Consider the following 20914-nt stretch of genomic DNA (forward strand, 5'->3'; position numbering starts at 1 on the left):
CAATCCCGCGCCCCCCCCCCCCCGTGTGTGTGTGTGGGGGGGTGGGTGTGTGTGTGTGTGTGGATGTGGATGTGGTATGTGGGTGTGTGGAGATTATGAGAGAGCTTGCAGAAGTTGATTCTTCCCTTCTACCATGTTGATTCCAAGGCTGAACTCAGGTCCTTTACCTGCTAAGGCATCTAGCTGGCCGTTCTTTTTTATAAAAAAAAAAACAATGTGATTTTAGTTAACGGAGATACAGAATTTGTCCCACTGAGACTTGAAACAACCAGTTTGCCAGCAAACACACTTTATAAAGTAAATGGTGTTTTACTATTAGAAACTAAGAATATAGAAGACACATGGTTGAGAATTTCAAAGAATAGGAATCCAGAATCTCTGCCTTTTCTCTGGTGAATTGGTGCTGCTTGGAAGGACAGGCATATTTCTCTTATATGAGGTTCCACTGGTTTAGGCATAGACCATGTAGCACTTACTAGTATCCTTGAGCTTTTAGTTCATAAATATTTGTTTATTTCATTTTGTGTGTTTGTTGTGTGCCTGATATCTGTAAGTATATTACATGTATGCTTGTACTTGCAGACATCAGAGGAAGAGATTGGATATCCTGGAACTGGAGCTACAGGTGACTGTGACATACTATTGTGTGTACACAGAACTGATCCTGGATCCCCTCCAAAGCCCGAGTGTTCTTATCCACTAAACCATCTCTCCAGCTATTGCGTGACACTATACCGGAGGAGACATAAACAAGTATCTTCTCACCCCAGTAAGGAACTGATGACAGACCACAGCATGGACATAACTAAAGTCCAAACTGGTGAACCAACTGAAGGGACTCTGCCTAGCTTGAGTGTGGTGAGCACGGCTCTGGCAGGTCTTGCCCTTCTCTTTATTAGATTACATTCCTAAAGTTAGCCAACAAGGTCTGTTCCCTTATTTGGCCGCACCCTCCTCCTGAGGCTGACTACCAAAGTCCAGCAATCAAAAGTACCCCTTGGTTCACCTAATGTCCAATTAAAATTAAAAACCTCATCCTGGGGTTTCCTCTATTTGCCTTTATAAACCTCCATTTGTCTACATGCCATATTTGTCTCTCTCTCTCTCTCCAGAGTCAGTCCTTTGTCCCACCAGAAGAAAATACCCCTGCCCTCTTTCCCTTGTCCCCTTCCCCTTCTCCCTCATCCTCTATCTCCTTTACCACTGCATACTGGCCCATTCTAACACAGATCTCTCTGTTTTCTCCTCTTAAAAATTAAAGCTGCAAGGTCATTTGCTGCTGCTTTTCTGCCTGAATCAGGAAACAGCCACTTTAACTTGTCTTCCTTGCTTAATAAAGGATCTCTCTGTGAAAACAGGTGTTTAGGTGTGGTTTGTGTCTAAAAGGGGATCCAGGAGGAAGCCCCCCCCCAGCTATGTATCTTGATGTGGTCTGCTTCACCAATGGGTTTGATTGTTTGTATGGGTAAGGAGTTACTTACAGGAGCAGAGAATAATCAAAGACAGCTGCATCCCACATGATGACAACTCTCAAACAGAGGGATCTGTAGGACACCATAGAGCCTGCAGGCAGCTCAACAGGTTGGAAGGTTCCTTTCTTGGTGGTCAGTTGATTTGACTGAACCCTGCTTCTTCCAGGTGACTGGATTTGCTGCATAGCCTCCTTCTCAGCAGTCTTGCAGCTTATACATTTTTTGAGGAGGGAGGGGCCTAGTGATTCTTGCCAGGTTTAGGGACTTCTGGAAGCCATCTTGAGTTGTTTACTTCCTGTCTTAGTGAAGCTTCTCTGCAGGATATAATGTTTCATTCACCATCCTTTCCAGAATGTTCTGTTGTTTGCCCTCCTTGTAAACACCCTGTCCTAAAATATTCTGCTGTTTTACTTTCCCTTTACTTACTGTCTTAAGAATGTTTGCTCCAAGATGTAAGGTCTTTTGACTTTGGAGGAAACTGCGAACACAATACCACTCCTAAATAGTTTTTAATTAATTAATTAATTTGTTGTGTGTGTGTGTGTATACACGTGTGTGTAGGCACACATGTGTGCAGGCACATGTCTGTGTATGTAGAGGCCAGAGAGAGCTGTCAAGTGTCTTTCTCAATAACTCTCTACTTTATATTTTGATTCAGGGCCTCTCACTTAAACCTAGAGATCATTGATTTGACTACTGTAGTTTGCCAGCTGGCTGCAGGAATCCCTAGTCTATGCCTCCCAAGTGCTGAGGTGATAGATGGACCACTATACTAGCCCAGCAATTACCTAGGTGCTGGGTACCTGGTGTGTAGTCTTCATGCTTGTTCACTGAGTCCTTTACCTGCTGAACTGTCTGCCCATCCTCTGACTTACTAAATTCCTTATATTCCAACTTAATTACTACTGACTTCATAGCTATTTTTCTGATTGTCCCAACTTAGCTTAATATATTGTATTACTAAATTAGAACATCTCAATTTCTGGTACTGTCAGAGTTCAGTAACAGTACCACAACCATACAAAATCAACTCCTAAGAAAGTAACAAATGAATTCACTTATGTGACAGGGCTTTGTAAGAATTGAGCATCCCTAGAACTTGTCACATTTCAGTTATTCTCTTTTGTTCATGGTGTGTGTATGCTTGTCCATTGTTCAATATATAGCAAATTGTATGTCTATATGCCCATATACACAGATGGAGATTTGTATTAAAAGAGGATAGAACATGCAAATATATGATGTATACATATATATATATATATGTTCATGAGGAAAACCATAAGTTAATTGCATGTGTATAGGTACCATCTAAATAAACTATTACTTTTTTCCTGTTGTTTGCTACAAATAGCAAAACAGCTCCCTTGAAAGGATCTGCTTTTTGTCAGAAGGTTGTTTCTAGGTTTAGGTGGCATTGAGGATTAATTCCCTTTATGATCACCTGTTATTGTCTGGCTCAGGCTTCTAATATGACAGGAAAGCACAATAAGTCAGGTTTGATTTAAGACTCTGATACCATGCATCCTAACAGAAAATAAAACATTTGTGAAATGAATTTAAAAAGCCTGAGATGTCAGCCGCTTCACTAAATCTGGAGGTCTTAAAGTGATGCACTTGGTCTCTTGACTAATGAATGGGCCATTTTATTTTCTGTTAGTTCTCACCTCACTCACTGACTTCTCATCTGATACTCTGCTGCCTCTCATTGTTCCTTGTTTTGTGTTCTGTATTTAAAGAGAATAAAGCATCTGGTTTGAAGACTATACACAGGGCAAACATTTGTAGCCGGGGAATGGAGCACGCCTTTCTAAGTATTAAGGATCACATTACTAAACTGAAGCATATGGAGTAGAGAAGGGCATGATTGAGTGAGTAGCAACACCAGGGTACGTTTTCGTTTTTTGACATTTATTCATTTTTGTTTTTGTTATGTTTTGTTTTTTGTGTTTCTTTTTTTTTTTTTGGTCAAGAAATTCATATCAGAATTGAGGGAAGTGAAAATAACCTTTTAGGGTGGATAAATAAATTGGAAAAAAAGCCACAAAGCAGTGAGGAGGCAATAAAGTATAAATAGAATGAAGCAAGGTCATTATGTGCGTGACTTAATAGCAGGTATTCATATCTGAAAACCTATATATGGGAGAGCAAGTGGAAACTAGTATGAATTATTTACCAAGGGGGAAAGGTAGGCTAATCATTTTTATTCACATTTGGAATATTAACAATGAAAAGGGAATAACTGCTGATTGTTGGGGTGAAGGCCCAACTAAGCTTTAGACTTCATTCTGTTCTGTATATTTGCTACAATGAAGAACTGCAGAGGTGTTTTCTACAATGGAACTACATATGATGAATATCAGCTCTATACAATTAAGATTCTTTCCCTAGTTGTTTGAAGCTTTCAGTGTCTTTAAAACTTCTTATACTAAAAAAAAACTTTGACATAATTTTGCTTTTCTATTTTTTATTTTATTATCTTATTACATTTGAGAGAAAGTCTCACTTTGTAGCCCAGGCTGACCTGGGACACGTGGCAACCCTGTCTCTACCTCCCACATGCTGGGTTTATGAGCATGAGCCACTATTCCTGGTTTGGTTTATTTTTGCCTTCTTGTAACTGATTTTGTTTCTTTTCAATTCTGTTGTGTTTGTCACTATCATCTGTTGATAATTAGCCGGCATGTAGAATGTCATATTGGTTATATGACATCATGATATTTGGGGAAACCCAGGAAAGCTATGGGTATTTGGTTTTTGTTTGTTTGTTTTTGTTTTGCTGGAGAGAAAAGCAAAAGATACAACTAATATAAGCAGTTGAAATTTTATTTACAGGTGGAAGGAGGCCTGGGGTAGGCTAAACTTTGAGTATTATTTCACAGATGAGAAAATGAAATCGAATAGTCACAGGTAATAAAGAACAAAGCTAATATGTAAAATTACACAATAACAGAATTATTGCTATTTTGAAGAAATTGAAGTATGTTTTCATGTCTAAAAAGAGACACCACTGTCATAAACAAGAGCCTTGATCAATTCTCCTCAAACTCCATTCCACATCAAATTCAAGGTCTGTCCCTTGGGCCATATAGCATGCTTCCTTCAATCTCATGCATTCATCATACGCAATGAGCTCCTGCCAACCTGGAAAATCTGAATGCCTCTATTCATTTATTCCTTCATTCGTTTATTAGCAAGTAATTATGAATATTTTAACAATTAAGACTATGTATGCAAGATACTATGGGATAGAAAAATAATAAAATCTAACCTCTGTCTTTAAGTAATATAAAATCATAAGATACAAACTATATTATGTAATTTATTCAGTATAATTTTGGTAACATGTGTTTAATAAATTCTTAAGAAATATACTAGGAGAAAAAGGGCTGATTTCCCACAGGAAAACAGGCCTTCGAAGGTGTCCTAACGAGTGTTAATTTTAACCCTGAAGGCTGGATAAGATTTCATTATGTAGGAATGGTCCGCAGAGGGAGAGATGAGGAAGAACTTCAATCAAAGAGACAGGACAGGTTTTGCCAAAAGAATGCAGGTGGTGAGTATCTGCAGAGAGAGCTGACAGAAGGACAAATGAGTAGATGGGTGCGAACAAGAGCTTCATGAAAGCCTGGAGTAGCCGGAAACACAGGAACGACCAGTGGGAGCTGGAGCACAGAAGCCTGAGAGAGTGAGAACTCAGAAGCAAGAATCCCTTGGGCTACATAGACGCGGAGGATGCAAATCTCCTTGAGATGTGATATTTGCACGCAGAGAATTTGGCCTTTTTTTTCAGGTTGAGAGTTTTGTACAATGTGTTTTGATCATATTCACCACACTTCCCCAGCTCTTCCCTATTTCAGCCCCCTCCATATCCAACCAAGTTTACATTGCTTTTGTTGCTATTATGGTTCTGGTTGTTTTGAGACAGGGTCGCTCTATTATGTAGCCCTAGCTGTCCTATAACTCACTGTGTAAACCAGGCTGGCCTTGAACTCATAGAGATTCTCCTGCCTCTACTTTGTGAGTGTTTGAATTAAAGGCATGTGTCATGCACCTGATTTATGTTGTTTTTATCATTATTTTTAAAAATCCTTCACAACCAGTTTTTTTGCTGCTCAGATATTCTTGTATGTGTGATCTTCTACCGGAGTGTGGTCAACCCACTAGTGGCTGTACTCACAGAGAAAACTGTCCCTCACTTTTCCAGCAGCTAACAAATGCCAATGTCTCTATTTCTTGGGTTGGGATTGTATGTCTAACTCCTCTTTCCCTTCTTAGATTTCATCTGGGTTGGACTTGCACAGATTGTATACATGCTGTCACAACTGCTATGGTTCATGTATGCAGCTGCCTGCTGTGTGTAGAAGATAATGTTTCCTTGTAGTAATCCACCACCTTGGGATCTTATATTGTTTCTGCTCCCTCTTGCACAGTGATTGCTGAACTTTGAGATGGGGGTTCCTTTTAGGGCTGAGTATTTATCTGTCCCTTATTCTCTGCTACTGTATTGTTTGGGAGGGGGCAGTCTATGGGCCCTCACTGGCCAATACTTCCAAAAGAGGTAATTCATACCTGGCACTGGGTTTTTATAGTTGTTAGCCTGTGGTATCTAGTAGGGTCATTGTTGTCCTGTTATAGGATAAGTCCATTTTAACTCTCTATGGGACTATCTGTCTATCTATCTATTTCTCATCATCTATCCATCTACCTTTGTCTATCATCTATCAATTATCTATCTTTTTATAATCATGTATATATATATATGTATATATCAACTAACAATCATCTATCTATCTAAACACGTATATAGTAGGAAGTGAAAGTTAGTCTGAATGGAGCAATATGTGTGGCTTTGAACAAGATGACTTTGACAGTACCATAAGGAACATTAAAATAGGAAGACCTAGAACCTGTAGATTTTAGTTAAGGAACCACAATGCTCAGCAGAAGAGGTACGAGTCCTGAGCCAGTTTGGTTAGTTTACCACAGTGTCCCTTAAACATCTGATGTCATAGCCTTCTTTCTTTGAGAATGTGCTGAAAGCTATAGCCTTATCCTCAGAAGAGATCTGTGTATGACTATGCATTTTCCATGTAATTTCAACATGGTCATGCAGGGGCCATCAAATTAAGTTATTCTGGTGAAAAAAAGATCAGGGTTTCTGATGTGTTCTATATAGTGGGGTTTGAAAAAACTTAAGTTATGAGTCTGTGAGACTGTGAAAACTGCAGAAATATTAATATATAGAACAATGAACTTGCTATGAACAAATGCATTACTCTAGTATGTTACCGTTGGCTGTGAGACTTGCATGATTTGGTTTTTGGCTCTTTTCTCTCTTCTAAGACATATTGTAAGAAACAACTGGTTTAGTTTTAGTGAATGAAGAACAACTATTTCATATTCAATGTACTTGAACACATAGGGACATATTATTTGCGCTAGAGTGCTCAGGAATCTGCATGTCTTATTCTTATATTCATGCAAGTCTTACATATTTTAATAGCTGGAAATTAATTTCCCTCATTTGTATTCTAAACATGATGAAGGTATTCAGTATTCATGTGGCTCTGATATAAAATTATATGGAAATTCTTGCACAATTTCAATAATGTCTGTCAATTATAAAGGGTTATAATTATAGCACTCATAAGAGACATAGTATATGGAAAATACACAGATCACCAGAGAAATTAATTTCTGATATCCAACCCTTTGATTAGGAAGAAAGCTAATCACTAAGTAATCATAAGGTGAAATACTCTAAGTGGTCACTTCAGAGAAATACTTTATTTTCAGATAAAAAGAATATTATAGTTTACGAGACTGAGGATGAAATAATTGATAACTTTAATTAAATTTTAAATATGAACTATCAGTATAAAAATTTTACACATGTATTAGTTATTTTTTGCATTGTAGATATAAAATGCCTGACAAAAGCAACTTATAAGGAAGGGTTTATTTTGGTTCACAGTGTGAGGGTGTCATCTCCCATGGAGAAGACACAGCATTGGGAGTGTGAGATGCCTGGTCACATTACAACAGCAGTCAGGAAGCAGAGAGAGCTGAATGCTGGTGCTTAGTTTACTTTCTCCTTTGCAGTCTGGTACCCCAGTCCATGGAACAATGCTGCCAGTAGTCAAAGTGGCTGTTCCCACCCTAGTTTACCTAATTTAGAAACTCTCTTACTGATGTACCCAAAGGCTTGTCTCTTAGATGATTCTAGTTCACAGCATGATAGACACGTGGGTCAACTTTGTTGTCCTAAATCATAAAGACTTTGGAGAAAGATGAGACCTGCCTTTATAGATCATTCAATCCAGTAGTTGTCTCACTTTGCAAATGGAGAGCTGAAACAGAATGGTTTATTTTCTAGATTTTCAGTGATTATCAGAAGTTTTAATGCCATGATGTTTGGGTAGAAGACTTCATTATCAAGTCAACTATGATGGTTGTCTCAATGAACCTTTTGTGAGGAATGAAAGCATTCAATCACATTGATGGTTCTTCTGTACTTTCTGTGAAGCAATTGCCACAATTTTACATTAAAATGCATTTATCAAAATAATGGCCAACAAATTAGAGACATTATATTTTATAATTTGAAGGTACAGATACTATTTTTTTAAATACAGGTTCCCTCTATATAACCCTGACTGTCCAAGAGCTGATTATGTAGACCAGGCTGGCCTTGAATTCACAGAGATTCACCTGCGTCTGCATCTGAAATACTGGAATTGAAGGTGTGTACCTTCATGCCTGGCTTTGAGAATCTTCCTAATATAGCATTTCTCCAAGTAGATACTTAATTGAAATATTTGCAGTTAGGGCTAGTTAAGAGCATCATATGCCACTATCACAAAGGACCTAAGTTGTTTCCAGCATCTATACAGGGTAGGTCTCAACTACCAGGAATTTCAACTCCAGATCTGACAACCTCTTCTGGATTCTATTAGGCACCAGTAGTAATATGTCCACATATTTCCCCCATGAACATAATAAAAGTAAATACATCTTTAAAAATACTTATAAATAATTTTATGAAGTCCTCCAAATTCTATCTATAGGTTTTATCTAAAGTAAGCAGGAAGAGGTCTACTGTTCTTAGTCTAAACAAAGTTGCACTAACCAAAACATATTAAGACATGTTAGGCTTGATAGATATAGACACAGCCAATTTTAAAATGATGGAAAATGGCTTCCTTGTTGCTTATTGGCAAAATACATACTGACATAATTACAAATAATCCATTGTTTAACTATAAATCATAAAATACAATAAAATACAGGATGGTGGTCTTCTCATTGGTTCTTAAAGGAAGAGCTGCCTTTCTGGGTGGTGCCTGTCATTGTCATTTAGATACCTTTGTTCCTAGTGACTATTGTGTTTGCCTGTAAGCTCTTTGTTTTGTTGATAATTTGATTTAAAAGGGGGGTCATACTATTTTCATGGTTAGAAGGGGCTCTGGGTAGTTATAACTCAGAATGTTCTGTGATGAACTGCATCATAATTATCTGTGGCATTCATTAAAATGAGAATGCCTACATTCAACCCTAGACTGGCATGATTTTTCAAGGGCTGTGTGGAGATAGTGAAGGAGACATAACATTTCCCAGTGATTTTTGTACCTGATAAGGTTTGAGGTCTACTGTTCAGTGGTTCTCAAAACAGGATCCTGGAACATTTATTAGCAGCAGCAGTGTTGGGGTGTGGGAACACCAGACCTTGAGCAGAGACCCACTTCCCCTTCTGCCTGGGAGTAGGCAGCTGTAAGACAATGTTTACTAAAAACAATACAATGCCTGGGGGCATTAAGTTCCTGGAAAAGGCCTGCCCGCAGAAACCACCCTGAGCTCGACCTTGTCCAGAGACTAACCGCCTCTTCTGCCACACCCAGATCAGTTTCTGGGGTCAGGGCAGAACCAGCCAGGGTAGAGGAGAGAGCAGAAGCTTCTCTGGTGGGAGCCTTTCTTAGGAAGTTTTCTTGAACCTTTTTGGGGCCTGCTTAAAGTTTTCTTTACATTGTTGAACGAGTCTCTGTGTTGTCAATCCCCGACACCCTCCGCACGTTCTCGGACACAGGCCGCAGACGCGACAACTGGAGGTCCTACCGAGATCGTGAAAGCGAGGTAAGTGGACGGGGTCGTCCCTTTTGCCAGCTAGGGACAGATGGAGGAAAATAGGAAAAGAAACAATGGGAAATAGTCCCTGGAAGTTTAAATTACAGTGTCACGTAAAAAACTTGCTTGAAGAACAGGGGACTACAACCATGGCAGGCTTTTTAAAATGGATTGAACGAGGGAGCCCATGGTTCATTACTGGGGAAGGCTTAAATGTCCCAGATTGGGAGGATGTTTGCTATGATATTCAGAGAGCCGGGTGTTGGTGGCATACGCCTTTAATCCTAACACTCGGGAGGCAGAGATAGGAACGAATGAGGCCATCCTGGTCTATAGAGCGAGTTCCAGGACAGCCTCCAAAAGGATAGAGAGAAACCAGTCTCAAAAAAAAAAAAAGAAAAGAAAAGAAAAGAAAAAAGAAAAAGAAATAAAAAAGGGTAAAATAAGAAATAAAAAAAAATATCTCCAGTCTTTCGCCTGATCCACTGAGGTCAGGAAAGTAAAGGGGAACTGAGAGATCTAAAAGGCTAGCCAGTAAGGCTATGTGGATGTGTTAAAAAGGGGTACCAAGCTAGGGGTACCGAATTAAATCTCCAGGCCTTCGCCTGACAAAGGTCAGGAAAGTAAGGGGACCCTGAGAGATTGCCCTCAGATGGGGGGTGGATTGGATTAAATCTCCAGGCCTTCGCCTGACAAAGGTCAGGAAAGTAAGGGGACCCTGAGAGATTGCCCTCAGTTGGAGGGGGGATTGGATTAAATCTCTAGGCCTTAGCCTGACACTAAGGTCGGGGGAAAAAGGGGAACCCAGAGATTGCCCTCAATTGGAGGGTGGATTGTGTAAATCTTAAGGCTTTTTGCATGAGGGAATATCCTGGGTTGAAGAATGGATTAAAAATGGGTGAATAGCCGGGCGTTGGCAGCACACGCCTTTAATCCCAGTACTCGGGAGACACAGGCAGGCAGATCTCTTGAGTTCAAGGCCAGCCTGGTTTACAGAGCAAGTTCCAAGACAGCCTCCAAATAATACAGAGAAAAAAAAAATTGGTAACAACCTGGGCGGTGGTGGCACACGCCTTTAATCCCAGCACTTGGGAGGCAGAAGCAAGCGTATCTCTGTGAGTTCGAGGCCAGGCTGGACTGACAGCCTCAAACAATACAGAGAAACCCTGACTTAAAAAAAAAATGGGTGAAAAAAAATTTTGTAATAGTAAAGAGGTACTGGTATTAAGTAAAGAAAAAGACAAAGGTATATGGAATGAAAAATTGTTGTTTACATTTAAGTTCTATTTTGTGAGTCATCTCTAAAAACTTTTGGCCAAAAGCTTGGCCTCTCCACCTTGCATCTACAGAGTTACAAGGAGTAGGTACAGCTGTACCCCATGACTGTAGCTCAAATGGAGGAATGATAAAGAACATACAGGACTTTTTAACCTTTTAGTTCAAGGATTGGCTGGAGTTGTTCTTTTACATAGATTTCAATTAAGGAAGCTTCATTGCAACAGACTAATCATGACCTAGGGAAAAAGGATGACTGAAAGATGCATGTATGTTCTGAATGTATGGTGTGGCCACACCGGTATGTATGAAATGTGATTGTGAATGCGTGAGTGTGAACTGCTTATATGATTAAAAGGATACTTAAATCCCTTCAAAAATAGTTAAAAAGCTACCTAGATTGCTTTAAATATAGCCAAAAGGAACATCCAGCCAGTCTGTTAATGTTTTAACAGAAAAATTTAAGATGCAAACGAGGCCTTGCCAGCTAGTGAGAGCTCTACAGGTTAGATTGGGAAAGACTGCTCACAGACTTCAAATAATTTTAAAAAGTTACTTGGACACAGTATAGTTTACAATCTTTGAGTGATTTTCAGAAGTTTTTGGGAAATATTTAATGGATATGTCCTTTTTAATGGGCATCTACAAATAATCTAAGTAGTAATCCCAATTTACCTAGATAGTTAACCAAGGAGGGTAGACAAATCCTTCTGCTGTTATGGTCCAGCTTCAACAGTTCAAAAAAGAAAATTTTTTTTAGAAAATAAAAAAGGGGGAATAATGTCCCCAGTCCCCATATGACTCATCAAATAATACACTCCTCATTTAAAAATTTTATAATGTGAATGCCAGTGAGCTTCAGACAGATTCTGGCATGATGGAACTTGAGCAACCATTGCTCGGGTCAAATGGAGACATCCATGCACTAAACAGTGGAGAAGACCCTAATTTGGGGTCGAGGGCATGTTTGTGTTTTCTTGTAGGAAAAGAATAAAAGCTTCGGCATGGAGCAGAGAAAAACTGGACCTGAGACCATGGGAATCTACCTAAGCCAGTTTGAGTGAGATCTCCTAAATCAGTGTTCCTGACCCTTGCTGTCCTTGTATCTAGAGCCCAAGAAAGAAAGAAAACAGTCGGTTCGAGATTTCCAGTTTCTCAACAGACCTGCTGCATCAACCTTCCGGACCCATGAGTTTTCATCATGAAGCCAATAGAGAAAAAAGGACCCATTTAAAACCTTTGGACATTCGTATGGACTGTGATGAGGGGCAAAAGCCTCTTTTCAGTAATTGAACAGGACATGGTCACTTGAAATATCAGACTTGATGGTTCCTGTTTCTGGAATCACAACTAGGCCAGTGTATTTTTCTAGAGAGGTGCAACTTGTCCTAATGCGACAAAAAGGAGACTTTGACTCAAGTTGCATAATCAGCTGACGTTGAATCAACAAACTGCATCACCACAGGAACAAATTGGTGCTCTGTGGATAGTGCAACAAGCCTATTGTTCATATTTTTCATAATGCTACATGTGTAACATCAATGATTGTACCTAATGTATCTGTGCAAGTGCACTTTCTAAATGCTTTCCTGAGCAGATCTTGGAACAATTGTAACTTTATCAAATTGTAAATGTAAATCACATGCGGGTTACCCTTGTGACAGAATGTAAATCACGTGTGGGTTACCCTTGTAACAGACGAAGGCTGGTAGAATGTTATGGCCCAGATCTGGTGATGGGTACGGTGATGGAGAGGCGCTATGTCAATGGGGGTCCTGGAAATGGTGGCAGTGGCGGTAGGCATTCTGGCTTTATGCCGAGCTCAAACGTGCCTTGTTCCAGAGGCAAGAGATCCGTAACCAAGTATTGCTTAGCCTAGCCCATGGCAATCCCGATAGCCATGAAGGTTGGTTACAGATGATTTAAAGTTGGGGTGCTCTGATTACAGGCCACCTGTGGGGAAGACCCCTCCCGCCTAAGACAGGGGTTCAAGGTCCCCCAAGGACGGGAAAGGGAGGGTGACCCTACTTGACCTAAGCCAGGAGTGCCTCATTTAAAAATAAAAAGGGGTGAATTGTGGGAACACCAGACCTTGAGCAGAGACCCACTTCCCCTTCTGCCTGGGAGTAGGCAGATGTAAGACAATGTTTACTAAAAACAATACAATGCCTGGGGGCATTAAGTTCCTGGAAAAGGCCTGCCCGCAGAAACCACCCTGAGCTCGACCTTGTCCAGAGACTAACCGCCTCTTCTGCCACGCCCAGATCAGTTTCTGGGGTCAGGGCAGAACCAGCCAGGGTAGAGGAGAGAGCAGAAGCTTCTCTGGTGGGAGCCTTTCTTAGGAAGTTTTCTTGAACCTTTTTGGGGCCTGCTTAAAGTTTTCTTTACATCGTTGAACGAGTCTCTGTGTTGTCAATCCCCGACACCCTCCGCACGTTCTCGGACACAGGCCACACAGCAGACGCGACATTGGGGGTCTCATCAGAAACACAGATTCTCAGTCCTCACCCCAGAACTATGTAAAATTGTGGCATTTGCCTCACAGAAAGTACAGAAGAACGATTAACGTGATTGAATGCTTTCGTTCCTCACAAGGGGTTCATTGAGACAACCATCATAGTTCTAATTAAGGATTTCTAGTGAATCAGAAACTCTGGTGGTGAGACTCACCAGTGTGTGTTTAATAGGTCTTCCTACACAGTTGTAAGATAAAATTGACAGCCATCAATTCTAGACAATTCTTTCAACTTACCTTGACAGAAACCAAGGCCAAGGTGAATAATTGGCTTGTTCACTTTAAACATAGGTTAATATTATGAGCAACAAAGCAAATCATATGGCCCTTTCAGAAAACCAATCCTTGGCTTGTTTAAAACTTAAATAGACCAAACTTCTATCTTCTTCATACTTCTGGTTAAAAGAATGGGTATACAACAGGGGTGGTAAGAAATGAATGGATTTGAGTTTATTTTAAGTTGTTTGCATTTCTTAAAAGATTTTCAAAACTATATCCAACATGCCTTACAAAAATGAACTACTTTTAATATGTATGAAATGCCTTATATTCATTGCAAGAAAAGGGACCAATTTTAAATCTAGAGGATTATTTCTAGCATTATGGCGTGGTGGAATATTTTTAAGTAGTTTGTTATGAGAAATGAGGCTATAAAATGCTCTATGTTATTCATGTTTTGAATAGGAAGTAGATTTTGTAAAATATTTTATGATTTTCAATTCAAACATCAGAGATGGGGGAACTCATTTGGTTTAGAAGGCGATGTCATGCCAACATAGAAGCTGTGATTAAAATAAGTCCTGCTCACCTGAATGGTAAGAGATGAAATCCTAACCGAGTGCATCACTGCAGAAGTTGGCAGCTTTACAGTCCCGTCTACCCTTTTTTGCAAAACTGCAGTTGGCATCCACAATGAGTTTTGCCAGAGAGTCATGGAGCTCGTCCTGAAAGCATTCTGCTTTATGTCTCTTTTTTTTTGTTTGTTTGTTTGCAATCTTCTCAAATTTCTGTGTGTCAATGAATAGAGGTTCCAGGAGAGAGATGGTCCAGCCTTGAGGTCCATATCCTGTCATTGATTTCTATGCAACACTCTCATCGACTTCGATGGGAGTTCCGCACGAGGATCAATGTCAGGATATGGGCCTTTACATTTAGATGTGAAAGTGTTTTAATAGTGGTTGGCAAACTTGTGATGAATTAGACTGAAAGACACAAAGAATTGGCTGGAAACTTTCAGACTCATGAGCTACTCTTAAACATTAAGAGCATTTGAAATAATATATTCAATAATAATAATAACATATAGTGCAATAGGAAATTCGCATATGCTTATTTGAGCCAATAAGTGTCCCAGACTGTGATTTAAATTACTTAAGTCTGTTCTGGGTGTCTTATGAAATGCTGAAAATTAAGTCTATAAGTTACCAAGCCATTTAAATTCTTCTCTAGATTGCTTTGTGACAAAAGCTTTTGTCTTCTCTTGACTAGAATCTCACCATGAAGTGTAACAGAATCTCGTGATTCAAGACATTATTATATTCCTTGCTTTTAGTAGCTCTGAAATTGTTCAGAACTCACAGAGGTATACTTTCCTCTGCCTCCCAAGTGCTAGGTTAAAGGCATATCCCACCACTGCCTGGCATGTAAGCACAGCCTGGTCTATAGAGTGAGGTCCATGACAGGCTCCAAAGCTACACAGAGAAACCCTGTCTTGAAAAACAAAAAGAAAACAGAAAAAAGAAATAGAATGCTTTTACACACACCACACATGTGCTTGTGAATACACAAATACACACACACACACACCACTTTTCTGGAAGAGAATGTCACTAATGGTATGACTGCAATATCTATGAATATTCCCCTACCACATTTACTTATACCTTAATATTATTCACTTACCCCTTGGTACTTATGAGGGATTGGTTCTATCAGCTCCAATCATCAGGGTGCCCAACTCTGGGGATGCTAAGTTCCTTAGTGTTTGAATATGATCCCTATCCATTCTTCTGTATATTTTAATCACCTCATTATTGGATTACTTCTTAGTCCAACATGTTGTAAATAGTTCTGTTGCTTAAGGAATAATGACAAACAGAAAAAGTCTTCTCATGTTTAGTTTATATGCAGTTTCATGAATATTTTACTTTATTATTACCTTTTTTGTCTGTTTGAGGCAGATCTTTCTACATAGCCCTGGCATTTCACAACTGTTTATGTAGACCAAAAAGGACTTGAACACACTGGGATCCACCTGAATTTGCCTCCTGAGTGCTGGAATTGAAGGCATGAGCCACATACCCAGTCAGGACATTTTAAATATATGACTAGTTGAATCTAGGGTGTAGAACCTTTAGCTATATATGCTGTCAGTATATTATGATATTTTTGTACCTATGTGATACATAACTCTAAACATGCAATGATATGTGATGGTAATTACCACCTAAGTTAAAGGTTCATTTAAAATTCAAACTACTATTCTGTAGGTCAAATGGTTCATCTCACCTGGAGCTGTCCTCACTAGTATCCTTTTCTAATCATTACTTATATCATTGCTATTCCCTTTTTCTTTGAAAAAAGTTATGTTACTGTTCATATATTATGGAATCCTCCCAAAGTTTTAGTTTTCAGCCATCAGCATTCCAACAGCACGTTGTAACCATGGTGGCACAGCACTTAATATTGGATGGAGAGCCAAGTGTAGCTACAATTCCCAGATTCTCCACTGATTTACTTACTCCATTCAGTCACTGTTGTCCTGACATAAGCGGGAAGAATGTTGTATGTAGATAGTTTCTTTTATTATATTCTAAATGAAGATCCAGATATATACATCTCCTTTTTTTCTGACCTTCATCATAATCACCTACTGCATGTCCATCAGTTAGGGAGTAGGGTAAAGCCCAAGGTATTTATTTCCAGTGTGTCTAAGACTCATTTCCCAGAGTGTTCCTATTCATAGAGCACTTTGTTAATTAAGTTGTGTCTAAAGTTATAGGAATGCACTCTTCAAATCTCATCTACATTCTAATGTGTAGCATCATTGTTAGTTGTGGTACAGATACTATTTTTAAGGAGAATTTAACAAGTACAGACGTTTAAAGGAAAGGGTGAAGTATGACTATAATTCTGCGCCTTAGAGCAAGATGACAGGCACCCATTCTTCCATCTTTCTCTTAAAGCTCACACTAAGCATTTCATATTCTTCCTGCCAGGGCTGTTGAGATTAGTTACTGGAAGAAGACATATGTGGGAAGGGAGAGGAAGAAAGCTTGTGCCAGGAAAAAGCAGGAAAGAGAATATTTTTGTTAATGGAATAGCTGATGAACTCATAATGACAACATTACCTAGATGTGTGTACAGAAGAGAGAAAAATGCTAATGTCAATTGAGACATATAAAATGTAAGCACTGCCAACTGAATGTTTCTCTCTCGATATAACCGAATATTTTACTAGTTACTGTCAGCATGTTTTTAAATCGATTTGATTTTTAAAGCAGAAGTCCCCCCATAACTCTATGCAAAGACTGATAGATAAATTCCCACATGGACCTCTTCTGAGTTTGATAAAGCCAGCTTCCTACCCAGTACAATTAATTCCCCTCAAATAAAAAACAAATGGGGCTTTAGTACACAGGACAGAAAGATAAATCAAGTAATTGTCATGACGCCAACCATAGGCAAGTCCAAATAACACTGTAAGAAATAGTGGGGAAATAATTACCATATAGAAAAAACAAATATTATTTAACTTTTTTCCTTGGTCTTATACTAATGCAGACTCCTATTTTTTCAGTATTTGTTATTCTACTTGTATATATCATTTTACCCATAAATTTAATATTAAGTATATTTCTTAATAGTTAAGAGCTGTATTTGTTTAAGATTCTCTCATGAAGGAAACCTTAGAGTAAACTAAACATTGTTACTTTTAAAAATGCAATTTCAGAATAAATTAAGTCTGCAAGCATTATAGTTTAGGTTTTTTTAACCATCAAGTACAGTGAATCTGATTTTTATGCTAATAGTGGCATAGCTATGAAGTGAAAGTTGACCTTAAATAGATTTGCTTAAAATAAAGAAATACATCGGAAGGTATATTTTATAGAATTTCACAGACTGTACTGTATACAAAATACCTTTATCAATCTTTTGAAAATGTCTTTCTCCTCAATGGAAAAATATCATTAGTGCTTTTATACTATAATCATGTAATGAATATTCTGTTGGACAAAGGCTGATTTAGTACCCATGTCCAGTTGTTAAGGTTGAGTTAGTGGTTGCTCTCTGCATAAGTTTAGTCTGTGCTGTCTTGGTTATATGCACGGAAAGGTTAGGCTTTCTTTTTTTCTTTCTTCTGTTCCTTTGTGGAATAGCTGATCAGTCTGTAAAGCATCCTTCAGGGTCAATGCAGACTAAAACTAGTGTCATTTCAAGTGATAATCCAGTGAGATTAACTCTACAAAGAAACAACAAAATAGAGTGAGTAAGAGAGAGAGAGAGAGAGAGAGAGAAAGAGAGCATATGTGTGTGAGTGCCTGTGTACATGTATTTGTATGTGATATGTATTGTGTGAGAACGAGAGAAAATGAACCCCGTTATCCACTGTGAAGTCAGAAAGCATCTTATAACACAGCTTTGTGCCTTTATCTTCTTTGCTAGTAACCTCAAAAGTATTGCACTCATACAAATCAAGTTACCCCACTCCATTAGTCTGGGCCTATAACAATGGGTGGCATTTGCTAAGTAGGGCTCCACCCTTTCTTTCTTTTTCCCTGGGGCCCAGCTGTGTCTGGAAGCACAGCTGTGATTCCCATGAGCCCTCCAGCATTTCACTGTGCAGCTGTGAGAATGGCTTAAGAAATGTCAGGAGGCAGCTGCAGAAGAGATCACTGCACCAAGCTCTTTAAGACTGTCTTGAATAGGATCACTGGTAAATTTAAGACTCTTCGAATCACCATGTTCAACACACACACACACACACACACACACACACACACACACACACACATTTATGTGCACTCTGGAATTCAGAGTGGGGAAACTGGAGGCTTAGATTTCCTGAGATGCTTTTTAGCCACTTTAATTGTGGGTCTCACTTGAATCTCAAATCATAACTGTATTAAATTGCCTCCACATTACATTAGTCAATTTTCATATGAATAGTTGCATCAATAACGTGTGTGCTTTTAATTGCATTTGAGGATTGGAAAAATATCCCTTTATTAAGTGTTTCAAGAAAAGTACCAACTCATGTAGCTTGGAAAATGGGATTACCCCCAATTTGTTTTCAAATGCTTCTCTATCTGCATAAGTTTTTCAAGTCACATAGTACTATTTTAATATTATACAAATCTTTTCTTTTTTCTAGCTGAGAGTTGTCAACATTAGTTCCATACAATGCTAATTTGAGTTTTAAAAAATAGAAGATTTTAAAGACACTCATGACACAAATATAAAATGTGATGCTGTAGTTGACCTGGGCCTCCAATCAAAGATACAAAGTACAAGAAAGTATCCATCTTTCTGTGTTAAACACTTGAAAGATAGGAAGATAGTAGGCTTTAAATATTAAGGTGGATTTCAGGAGAAAGGGGAAAAATAAACCTGTTCCCAAAGTGGGAGGGACTCCATGAATACTGGCAAAGAGTTGGGGAGGAGGTGCAATGTCTTCAGAAAACAGTGTGAGTTCTATAAGGTAGACAACACATATTAAGGAGTCAGAGAGTCAAACTAGAGAGGTAAGGTGTCAGGGGTTGTTAAGGGTTGTGAATGCCTGGAGGATCATTGCATAGGATGCTGTGGGAATTGGAAAACATTAGGGATTTTTTTAAAAACATTGTGCTCTGAAAGGCACATTATTTACCACTGAAACCCATCATTCATCCAGATTTAAAGTAAATACATGCTACTGTTGAACACAGCATTTGTGGCTGAATTAAATATTGGAGGTATCCATGAACATAAAGCAGACAATAATTGTTCTCTTGTTAGCTCTCTTAGGGTGCCTCCCTTGGAGTTTTGGAAGAACTGTTTGATGAAAGTGTTACAGGGATACAGCAAAAGTTACAAAAGTCAACAATGCCTGCTGATCTGCCCATTAACAAAAAGGGAGCCATTAGCAATGGGAATTGAGTGGTCAGGGGAAAGAAATCAGAGTTACTGAGTACAGTTAAGAGTTTTAGAACTTTTTTATGATGGATTCTTGGGTAGGAAGGGTCATTGTCTTCAGTTATATACTGTCTCCATTGGATAGCTCCATACCCATTGTCACCCAGACTGCCCTGGTTAAACACAAAATGTCACAAAACAAAAGAAAAAGAAATGACAACCTGTAGTTGGTGGATTTTACAATTTGGGAGACTCTACCCAGATCCCAAATAAATACATGGAGACTTATTCTTACTTATGAATGCCTGACCTTAGCTTGGGTTAATTCTTGTCAGTTTTTCTAACTTAAATCAACCTGTTTGTTTTCTACCTCTGGGTTTTTGCCTCTGGGGTTTTTACCTTTCTTTATTCTATATGTCTTCCTTTACTTCTAATTCCATGGTTCATTGTGTGGCTGTGTGACTGCATGCCTGGCCACTGGGATACTCCTCCCCTTCTCCTTTTCTCGCTGCTTCCTCTTCTCTTTTTCTACTTTTTTTTTCTCTCTGCCTGGTAGCCCTACCTATTTCTCTCTCCTGCATAGGTATTGGCCATTCAGTACTTTATTACACCAATTAAACATTTTAGTAAAAGGCGAAAGATTTATACGATCTGAAGAGAAACCAGAGTATCCAATCAAGCATTTTAGACAGGCAAAGTAGCACAGCTTTACAGAGTTAAGCAAACGCAACGTAAAAGAATGCAATATGTCTTTGCATCATTAAACAGATATTCCATGACATAAATGAATGTAACACATCTTAAATTAATATTTCACAACAAGGATTTTCAGGAATGAATAGAGGATTGACAGGTCAGAGAGAGATAAGAGAAGGTGGGGGTCTGTCCAATAAGAATGCATTATATGATTTATGAAATACTTCAAGGACAAATTTAATTAATAGAAAAAGTTTGAAAAGAGAAAGCCATGAATGAGAAGTTTCCAAACATAAGATGTATGCTAAGAATGACAGAAATATAAGAATCAGAAAAGGGATGAGCCAACTTTGTGCTGGAACTTGCACTAAGACCTGGAAATTGCTGTTGACTCAGTCAGGAGTCCGAGACCAAGGCAAAGCAGGTGATAGATTTACAGAGTCCATCTCTCAAGGTTCACAAAAGGACTCAGATAGGAGAAGAACACATCTTGCCATAAATGGAGAATAATTTCCATAAAACTCAATTTCCTGAACATACAGACAGGTTTATTTAAAACTGAATAAAATAAGGGTGGATTGGTTTTCATATTTTTCTGTATGACTGATGGAAATACAATTGTGCTTCCATGTAATAAACTACAATTCTCTGATTATAAATGTCTCAATATAAATGTGTGTAGATGAGGAATTCAGGTGGCCAACACCAATATGATTCA

This window comes from Mesocricetus auratus, unplaced genomic scaffold (assembly GCF_017639785.1).
Source record: "Mesocricetus auratus isolate SY011 unplaced genomic scaffold, BCM_Maur_2.0 Super-Scaffold_100010, whole genome shotgun sequence".
Lineage (NCBI taxonomy): Eukaryota > Metazoa > Chordata > Mammalia > Rodentia > Cricetidae > Mesocricetus > Mesocricetus auratus.